The sequence below is a fragment of the Phyllostomus discolor genome, chromosome 3 (genome assembly GCF_004126475.2).
Source record: "Phyllostomus discolor isolate MPI-MPIP mPhyDis1 chromosome 3, mPhyDis1.pri.v3, whole genome shotgun sequence".
Classification (NCBI taxonomy): Eukaryota; Metazoa; Chordata; class Mammalia; order Chiroptera; family Phyllostomidae; genus Phyllostomus; species Phyllostomus discolor.
The window spans coordinates 195628721-195638703 of NC_040905.2; positions in this window are offsets into that span (position 1 = coordinate 195628721).

The window sequence follows — 9983 nt, forward strand, 5'->3', positions numbered from 1 at the left end:
AGCAAGCAAGTAAATATTATGTGACCCTTCAAGTTTTTAAAATATTTATAGCAATTGACATCTAAAATAACAAGTGCAGCTCCCACTATAGTAATAGTTACTAAAAATAATACTACCGGATAGCATTTATTGAATGCTTACCATGTACACTCTAAGGACTCTAAATATGTTCATTTAAATTGCACAGCATCTCTGTGTTGTCGGTGAGCACAGAGAGACTGTGTAACTGGCCTGAGCACACAGAGCAACAAAGCCGAGTTTATGACCAAAGGAGCCGGCGCTCTCACCCACTGTGCTGTGGTGCTTCCGTTCATAGAGAGGGAACAGCCGAACCTCCGGGACTGTGTGGAGGTGATTTGTAACTGCACGTGGTTTGGGAGCACACACTATACCCCCCCACATTATTAGTTTCATATCCAAGTGTTTTTATCAAATAGCAAAATAATATAGTGGAGCATTATCCATTTACTCAGAGAGTCAAGCAGAAGGCATTTTTATCTTTTTGTTACCTCTAAATGCATTTTCAAGTTATGTTAACATCGCTCTCATTTCCTTAGCGCTCCTCCCCAGGCTCTGTATTTGAGGCACGTGGACCCATTATTTACAAGTATTGTTTTCTTTTCAAGTAAAGATTTTTCCCATTTTAATATCATTGTATACATTCAAAACGAGAGACGAGAGAGACACACACAGTGCCAGGTTGATAACAAGGGTCAGAACAGGCATCAGGGAGACACCACGTCACCTTAAGTGGTCCAAGGTCAAGCGTGGCAAGAGTACCAGCGTGTATCACAGGGCACAAAACAAACAAACAAAAGAATTTCTGGTATTGTGATGGAGCAGAGAAGGAACCTTCCTTTCACTGTGCAGTGTGTTATGAACCTATTCCATGTCATGAACTAGTCTTTGAAAAGCCCAATTCAATTTTTGAATGATATCCAATTTTACATCTAGAACATAATTTAGTCCATCTCTTCTTGTTTAACATTTGAGGTTTTCTAATTTTCACTATTATAAACAATATTATAATGATCATCTTTATTTGAACATGTCCACAATGATCTCTTTATGGAAATTCTGAGAAAAAGAATATCGGGGCCGAAGGTGTGTACAGTATTGAGGTTTGTTATGCGGTGCCATACACTCTAGAAGCAGGGTCTCGTCTCTGCATGGTACAAGGGATCTCATAGTCCTAATCACTTGCCGTCATAGGACATTAATGTTTAAGAGGACTTTAGTATACCTGGTTATGGAAAAATATCTCATTTTAATTTTTTTTAATTTACTAGTGAGGTTGAATTTTCTTGTTCCCAGGTCACTTATAGTTTTATTTTGAGAATCAACTACAGTCTATTTTTCTGTTGTGTTTTTCACTTTCTAATTGATTTATAAGACTCATTTTATAAACTCTTGTTATACGCTACAGAGGGAGAAAATACATACATACTTTTACCTTAAGTAATATGTACAGGTGACCTGTGAGCAACACAGGACTGAACTTCACAGATCAACTTATACACGGATTTGTTTCAGTAAATACCTCTACCATTTTCCATCAGCAGCTGGGAGTCTGCAGATGCAGGGGGCCAATGGGATGCATTGATCTACACCATTTCTTACAGGGTGTCTGAGCATCTGCAGAGTTTGGTACCCGCAGTGGGGGTCCAGACCTAATCCCCTCATGGGTTCTGAGAAACAACTTAAGTTCTGGGGAAGTCAAAAGGTGTGCGTGGATTTTCAACTGTGCGTGCATGCGTGTGGGGGTTCAGGAGGGGGCAGTGCCCCTAGCCCCACATTGTTCAGGGGTCAACTGCACATTTTTTATTACAAAAGAAATACTTGTTTATTTTTAGAAAATAATCAACACTATACAATGATAACATATATAATGTATAATAACAAAGAAAATTAAAAAATACCAATCAGTGGTAACTCACACTGACATCAAGACAAATATTCTTTCAGCCTTTTTCAGATAGGTAAGTAGATAGATTGGTAGGTAGATGATTGATGGACAATTTTAAACAAAAACAGGATCATGTTGTTACATTGTTTCAAACTGTTTTTATCACTGAATATATCATGATATCAATATATCAAATGTCTTCCATATCAAGAAGTATTTGATAGCTGAAAAGTATTCTATTATATGGACTTATCAATTAGTGTAACTATTATTTTATTATTGGACATTTGGTTTATTTCTATCATTCATTATAAACTGTTTTAGTAATTAATCCTGTTGCTAAATTTTGTGAGCATCTATCTTGAATGTTACTTTCCTTAGATGTAACTGCTAGATATGGAATTTCTAGATCAAAAGGTATATACACTTTTAATGCTTCTTAACATATTGAGAAATTACCTTCATTATTTTACCAGTGTGTACATCTTTCAGCCAAATGAGTCCATTCTTTCAACCTTGCCAATACTGAACATTTTAATCATTGCCAATATAATAGTTTAAATTTTTTATTTTGTGGTATATGCTTACATTTCTTTAAATAAAATAAGGTCAAACATTTTTTCAGTGTTCTGGGGACAACTTATTTTCTCTATGATTTGCCTCCTACTGATATTTTTCTATTGAATTTTTTTTCTTGTTGCGTTGTAGAAGCACTTTATATATTAAGGAGTGAAGTTTTATCATACCTGTTTCACCTACTTTTATCATGTTAAAAATATATTACTTCTATTTGTCTTTTAGTATAAGATTTTATTAATCAGGAAAGAATGCTGAGTTTTTAGTCTGTTGAGATAATTGTGGCTTTTTCCTTGATTAATTTGTTAACATGTAGAAATGTATGAATTGATTTCCTAACATTGAAGTATCTTTATGTTTCTGGAATAATCTTTGGTTGTGTCACAGCAATATTTTAACACCAAATCTGATTTATTAACATACATCTACACCAATATCTATACATTTATAAATTTTAAAGTTTATCATTTTTTTCTGTTAGAGTGTGGTGTAAGCATTATGATAGCTGCAAAAACTTAAAAGTTTCTGATCTTGATCAGTTTATTTAAAATAATTGTTATTTTCTTTATAAAAGCAATACACAGACATGTTTTTTAAAGAAAACTTCTAAGAATGGAACAAATAAAAAAAATAAAAGTTCTCTAAATACAAAGCACCTTACCCATTTCTGGTTTCAGTCCTTTCGGTGGTTCCCTCTGCACTCCTGCCAAATCTGCTTTGATCTCCTTCTGAATTGATCAATTTAAAAAGATATGTAATATCTCCCTTCCTAAAAGTGGGGCATTTTAGAACACTTTTACTCAAACCCCCTCTCTCTTTCCTGAGATATGTTAAATTTCTTATGGTCAGTTATATTGTTTCTCATTGTAACTTTAAAAAATACACTTAGATGAAGGTCACCATTGATTCTGACCAGGTAAGATGCAATCAGAGTTTCCACACTTCCACCACTCCTTCCCGCTCCCCACACGCTACCTCAATTTGTCTACAAATATTTGGTTGATCCAAATTACGAGAAAAAGAGGCAAAATTCTATAATCAGGTGATTATGTAAATATTCATGCATTGCCAAGTAAATAACAATATTCAATTATTTTACTTTGATCATTTATTTGAATCTCCATTAATTTTTTTTATTTTCCCTATTTTATGGATGAAATATCATTTGAAATATCACAGAATTGTTCTGCTTTTTATATCATTTTATTTTCTCTTTTTTTCTGCCTCTCCTCTTTTGTGCTTTTGTTTCCATGAACATCCCGTGATCTTTCATTTACCGTGTGATCACAAGTGAGAGCTGTTTGGATGCACATCAGCAGTGGGAGTGGGGATCCTTGCCAGTGTCATTGCAACGTTTGTGTGGCAGGGCCTTTCCCTCGCCAGTGCGATGGCTTCCCGGGAGGTTTGCCTGTGTGGCTTGTAGGAAGGGTGTAGGCAGACTGACTTAGAACTCCCCAATTTGCCAAAGTGATGAAAGGCTTTAAGAATACAGTACTTCAGATAGTTCACTCTTGGAGAGAGCTGTTATTCCTTGGTCCTTTCCAGCCCCTATAAGAGCCTATTATTCTCCCCATACTCTGCCACCCTACTAAGTCCAGCACTCACACTAAGGTCCCTTCCCAGGCAAATCTTCCAATCTATTCAGAGCAGAGAGCAGTGGGGCACCACAGCTGGTGGCGAAGCCTTTTGGTCCATGTGTTCAATATACAAGCATCCCATTGGCCACCATGAGGGACAACCCACAGCCCACCCCTGCTCTCTGCTCACTCAGAGCCTGGAGTCTGTATTCATGTGAAATTGCTTCCCACCTTCCCTGGCAACCGGCTCTCATTTGCTGCAGGTAGCAATTTACATCTCCCCTGTCCTGCGTTATTTATAAATAAGAACATTAACATACTTTCTGCTTTCCAAATATTTGTCCAAGGTGTGGCATATACACTGGTTCCAGCATGTACATAGATTTGTTCTTATTCAAATGCATTTACTGTTACATTGGTGAAACTGTAGAGGAAAGGACAGGGTTCGGTCCACCACTTGGATCAAGAATAGTTGCAATAGCTTAGGAATTACCTGCTCATTCATCCTTGATGTTCTTTGTTGGTTCTTTGTTCCTCCCTTCTCCTCCCAGCCCTTTAATGTTGGAACAGGCCATCCACAGCTCGGTCCTTGGGCAGCACCTCTCCCTTATGTACACATTTCCTAGTCATCTCATCCAGTTGTAGGGCGATAAATGCCACCTAGGTGCTGAAAGTTTTATCTTTAGCTCCAACCTTTCGTCCCAGCTTCATACTCATATTTCTAACTGCCTGCTATAGATGGAGCAAATCCTCCTCCCCAGAGCCAGGCTGTCTGCTCTATTTCCATGCTTGATGTGGCAGCAACGCTGAAAAGTAACTCACAGCAGCTCCGTGTTGCCTTTCATGTCAGGTGGGAGCCTCAGAGCTTGCCCCCCCCCCCCAGTACAAGTGCCCATGTTGTGTCCTGGTGCTGTTTGGTGGCTTAGATGCGGACTCTCAAGACTGCACACTGTTCATTTTCACAGCTTTCAATGCCATCTCCTATACCCATTGCAGCTGGCAAACATTCACCAGTTTGTCACATGTACCTGTCATCCACCCCTGATCTGCTGCACTTGTCTGGATGCTTCCTTTTCACACGGTCTTTGTGTCACTCTGTGAAATCCCTTCCCACCTCCCCTAATAGCTGGAAGGGGAGCAGGTGGGTGGGGTCAGCATCTGGGAGGGGAGAAGTTGATGCTGGGCTCATTGCTCATTGCAGGGCGGAGGTGGCCCCGTCCTGGTGGCTTCAAATCTCTACAACAAAGCCCTTTCAGGCCACCACACTTTTACTTGTTTCTGGTCAATGGAAGTAGCACAGTCGCCAAGATTCATGCACTTCTAAGTCTTTACTTTGGTACAGGTCATGGCAACAACAATGGCACCTCTCACTCAGTGGCTCTCAGTGCTGTGAGTCATTCCATGTACCGAAGGGCCAGCAACTACATCAGTAGAGAAGACTCATAGGCACGGGGAGGGGGGGGGATGGGTCTGATTAAAAAATGAGAGTCTTCGCCACTGCAGTTTTTGTAATTATAAACAAAGCCACACATGTCTAGATCTTTGCTTGGCCTCCTAAAAAGATCATGTCATCTGTGTATAAAGCAAAATAAAGGTGAAGGAAAATAATTACACGACTTATAACATTTTATGTGTCTTTTTTACCGGGTCCCTCTTAATTAAAACTTTCAGGAGATTCAAAAGGGATGTTTATTTTTTTTCTCTTAGAAGCTTTGTCATCATACGTAATTACGTAAGGAGCCATCGCGACTCTCCTCTCAAACCACAGCCTCCGGAAAGTATGCCCCGTATTTAGCGTCGTGCCCATAAGAGGAGAAACCACCTGCGCTAAGGTTATGTCAGAGAGACGGCGACCGCAAACACACACCAGGCTCCGAGAGACACTATCATTTTCTGGGTGTGCTCTTCACTATTTAGAGCTGTGATTAAAATTAGAAGTGTTGGCCTGACACTGCTTTCTGACTTGCGTCTTGAGCAGCGTGAGCACCGCGGTGGTTAGGATAATGCTCCTTGTTATTTCCATTGACGTTTCGCTCCAGCAGGGACTAAACATACAATTTAATGGCAACCCCACTTTTGCTATCTGGTTTTTTTTAATTATTGGGATGCGTTATGTTGAAGGATTTAAGGAAAGTCCGTGGAGTGTCGTGTATTTATTTGTTTTAACTTTGCTCATTTAAACCGCCTTCCCACTCAGAGATCACCTTCTCAGGAGGCTCTCAAGATCCCTTTGCCCCACATCCCTCTGCTCAGGTCACTTTGTTTTCGGCGACCTGAAGAGCCACTCTGATGTCAGCCCAGGCACTCTCAGAAGGAGCAGGCAAAGCGAAACATAATGAAGAAGACAGACCTACAGAACGGTATTATTGAGAGAGAAAAAAATCAGTTAATTTCACTTCGAAAAAGGCAGCAAAGAAGACCAGGAAATGCCTGAGAAGTCATAATTTTTAACATAATTTTAAATAATAAGCCTCATACTTTTGGGCGGGGGACACTTATCTGTTTCTACAGTGGAAAAACCCAGTTTCACATTACAAGATCGATTTTGCAAGGCTTTAATGAGAACAGTTTTTAATTTTTAAACACTTAAGATTTTTTGGAGGAAATATGTATCTACTCATCCAATTTTAGGGAAATTTGGGGGACATTCCATTTTTTCTATGAAAGACTTATTTCCTTATTGCAGTAAATGTGAATTTATCTGGCACTTACCCAGAATTTACCATCACTGGGTAAATCATTATGTCTGCAGCACTTTCAACAAGATAATCCCAAGACACCGTAACTTGAAAGGGAAAAACCATGAATCTTTTGACATGAATCTTTTATGCCTAGATTCTACACTTTAAAAATCTACACTTGGATTTTTTCCTCCAAGATTGCCTTCTATTACTTAATAATCTGCCAGCTTTCTATGCACAATAAATTTGGAAGGCATTTTTATATTTTAAATATGAACATTTACAACATAGTTGAATGGTTATGTACTAAACCACCGTCTATTGCATAAGTGCTATCGAGACATGCAGCAGATAGATGACGAGCATGGACTCCAGCACTGACTCAGATCCCAGCAATTGACTTACTGCCTCTGTGTCTCAACTTTCCTCGTTTATAAACTGATAATTATAACCCCTAGTTCATAGGTTGTGGGAAGGATTATATGGGTTCATATGTTGGCGATGTTTAGGAAAGTACCTGATACATGGTAACTACTACCAAGGGCCTTGGCGATACAATTGCATCTAATGTTTGCTTTTGTATACCAAGCCGTCACCTCTGTTACTATATCCGTAGGAAACAGTAAAAAGATACGTGCAAGAATATAGTAATAGAACTGAAACCATGGGGTTAGACTCAGGAAACATTTTCAGGACTTTTAATGTACGTTGCAAAATTACCTTCCAGGAATCTGGTAACACCTCACATGACTGATAGCAATTTATGAAAGTACCTGTTTGTCCTACTTCAGTTACCTTAGGATGCAAGGGGGACCCTGCATCTCCTTGCTCTAATTTGGTTTATTTTTATTCCTGGAGACATGGTGAATTTCTTCACATTGGGACTTCTTTTTTTGTTGTTTTTTTTGTGTGTGAATTGTCGAGTGTGTTCTGTTTTTTTCCTACCTGACTGTTCTTTATCTGTTCAGTACTAGTTTTTCAGAGCTAGACTGCCTTCCACGTCCATCATCTTTACTCTCATTGTGTTCACTTCATACCGTTTTGTTCTGAGATTGGGTAAATGTCTTAATCTGATGTTCTAGTTCCTTACATCTTTTATCTAAAGGCTCCAACCTGCTTTTTACTGTTTCAATCACAATTTTTTAAATTTTTCAATTATTTTTCATAGGTAATCTATTCACTTGGGTTACCATTCAAAAGCTATATAAGTCTATACGACAAACTTCTGTTTCCATGAAGATGGAGAAGTGCTTTTCCCTCTTTCTCCCACTAAATGTTGGGTTGGCCAGAAAGTCCATTTCGTTTTTTCCATAAAATATAAGACACATTTCTCATTTTCACCAATAACTTCATTGATTTGGGTATTTTGAGTATGTTGGTTATCTCCTACTATTGGCGTCTAGTGGGTAGAGGCCAGCGGTGCTGCTAAACATCTTCCAATGCATAAGACAGCCCGACAGCAGAAAATTATTTGGCCAAAATGTCAACAGTATCAAGAATCTTCACAGAGCACTTTTGACACATTTGATCAGTCACAGCACCTTTTCCATACAGTGCACAAATCTTTTATTTTTGCATTTCAGTTGTGTTTCTACCTTTTTTGAAATAATATGCCAAAAATGTACATTTTCTTCCATCTTCAATATTAAAATGGCTACATAAAAGTTCACCAATTGTGATCATCTTTTAAAAATGCACTTTGATATGACAGCAGTCACATTACAATCTAACAAATTGGTTCTAATGACGTTTAAGACCACTGAGCACTGCCAGAACCATCATACAGAAAAAAACTAAATGAAATTTTTGGCCAACCCAATACAACCCAAACCCCTGAACATCACATATAAATCCAGCACAAGGAGACCATGAAGGGTGGAAAGAAGAGGTCAGCTCAGCTGGAAAGAGGACAGATCTGAGGAATGACACGGTGGTGAGTTCCCTAGATTTTCCTCTTGCCTCACATATCTCGGGCTTGGAGCTGAAGGAGCTGGCAACTCAGAAACACCAACGGACATAGACCTCCAAAAGGTCTGCCCAAAGCCTGCGCTCTTCGGCCGAAAGACCAGGAAAAGGACAGCTCAACAAGACAAAAAAAAACCTTTAGGCAATAATTGTTCTTTTCCAGCCAAACACAACCGAAAAAAACCCGACCTTCGCCTCACCCAGGCCAGCAAAGACCCAATGGGGGCTTAGATTTCTTCCCTTACCCCTTCATAACAGGTGTTCAAACTCCTTCAGGAGTGGTTGCAGAAAAGTTCAAGTTGAGTCAGGACCTAACACATCACTCCCACCGGGCTCTAAATATGTGTAGAGGAAGAATTTAAGGCAATTATCTTCAAAGTTTCTGCAGTTCATCGGAATTCATAGAATGTTGACACCAAGAGACCATGAATTACATGTATATATAAAGTAATGCCTACAGGAATCATAACAAAACTATATTGTACAAAGGGATATACTTAGAAACACTACTGATAAAATAGAATTCCAAAACATTTTTGAAGGAATTCGCAGGAAGTCAGGAGACAGAAAATAGGGAAACCCAAACCAGAGACAACAAACAGAAGCAACAAATGAAATGGCAGACTTAAGCCCTAGCAAATTAATAATTACATTAAGTTAGCCATTGTGGGATTGTAATGTCTGGGTGGGTTTCCAGTTCCAGGTGGGGAAGGAAGCATCTGTGTTTGATCACCTGGGGTCCCAGTGGGCCGCAGATTGTGATACATTTGTGGGAGATACAAAGCGGAAGGAGTCCCGCTGACAAAAGACAGAACACAGGAAACAAAAGAATGATTCCAGAGAGATAGGAACCATTCTTCTTGGCTAAACCCTTGAGAGGCTGAACAGAGATTAGTTTTACAAATGAAACTGTTACCACCTGGGAAAGGGGGGAACTGAGGCCCATGGGTGGGGATCTTCCTGTTGTTGGTGTCTGGGCCACATTAGTAACTATTTTGATTATCATGCCTAATAACAAATTTTTTCAGTCATGCCATCCTTCAACTCATCCGTTAATTTTGTATTCATTCATCTGACCAACAGTTACTGAATAGCTCCTAAATGCTCATCACTGGTGTAGGGGCTGGGGAAACAGGAGTGAACGAGACGGACAAGGTCTTGGATGAGGTGGTTTCCATTCTAGTGAAGAACAAACAATAACCACGAAAACAAAGACATAAACAAGACAATTACACCCCATCTCTCACTCACCACCAATGGCCTGCCTGGCCAATCACA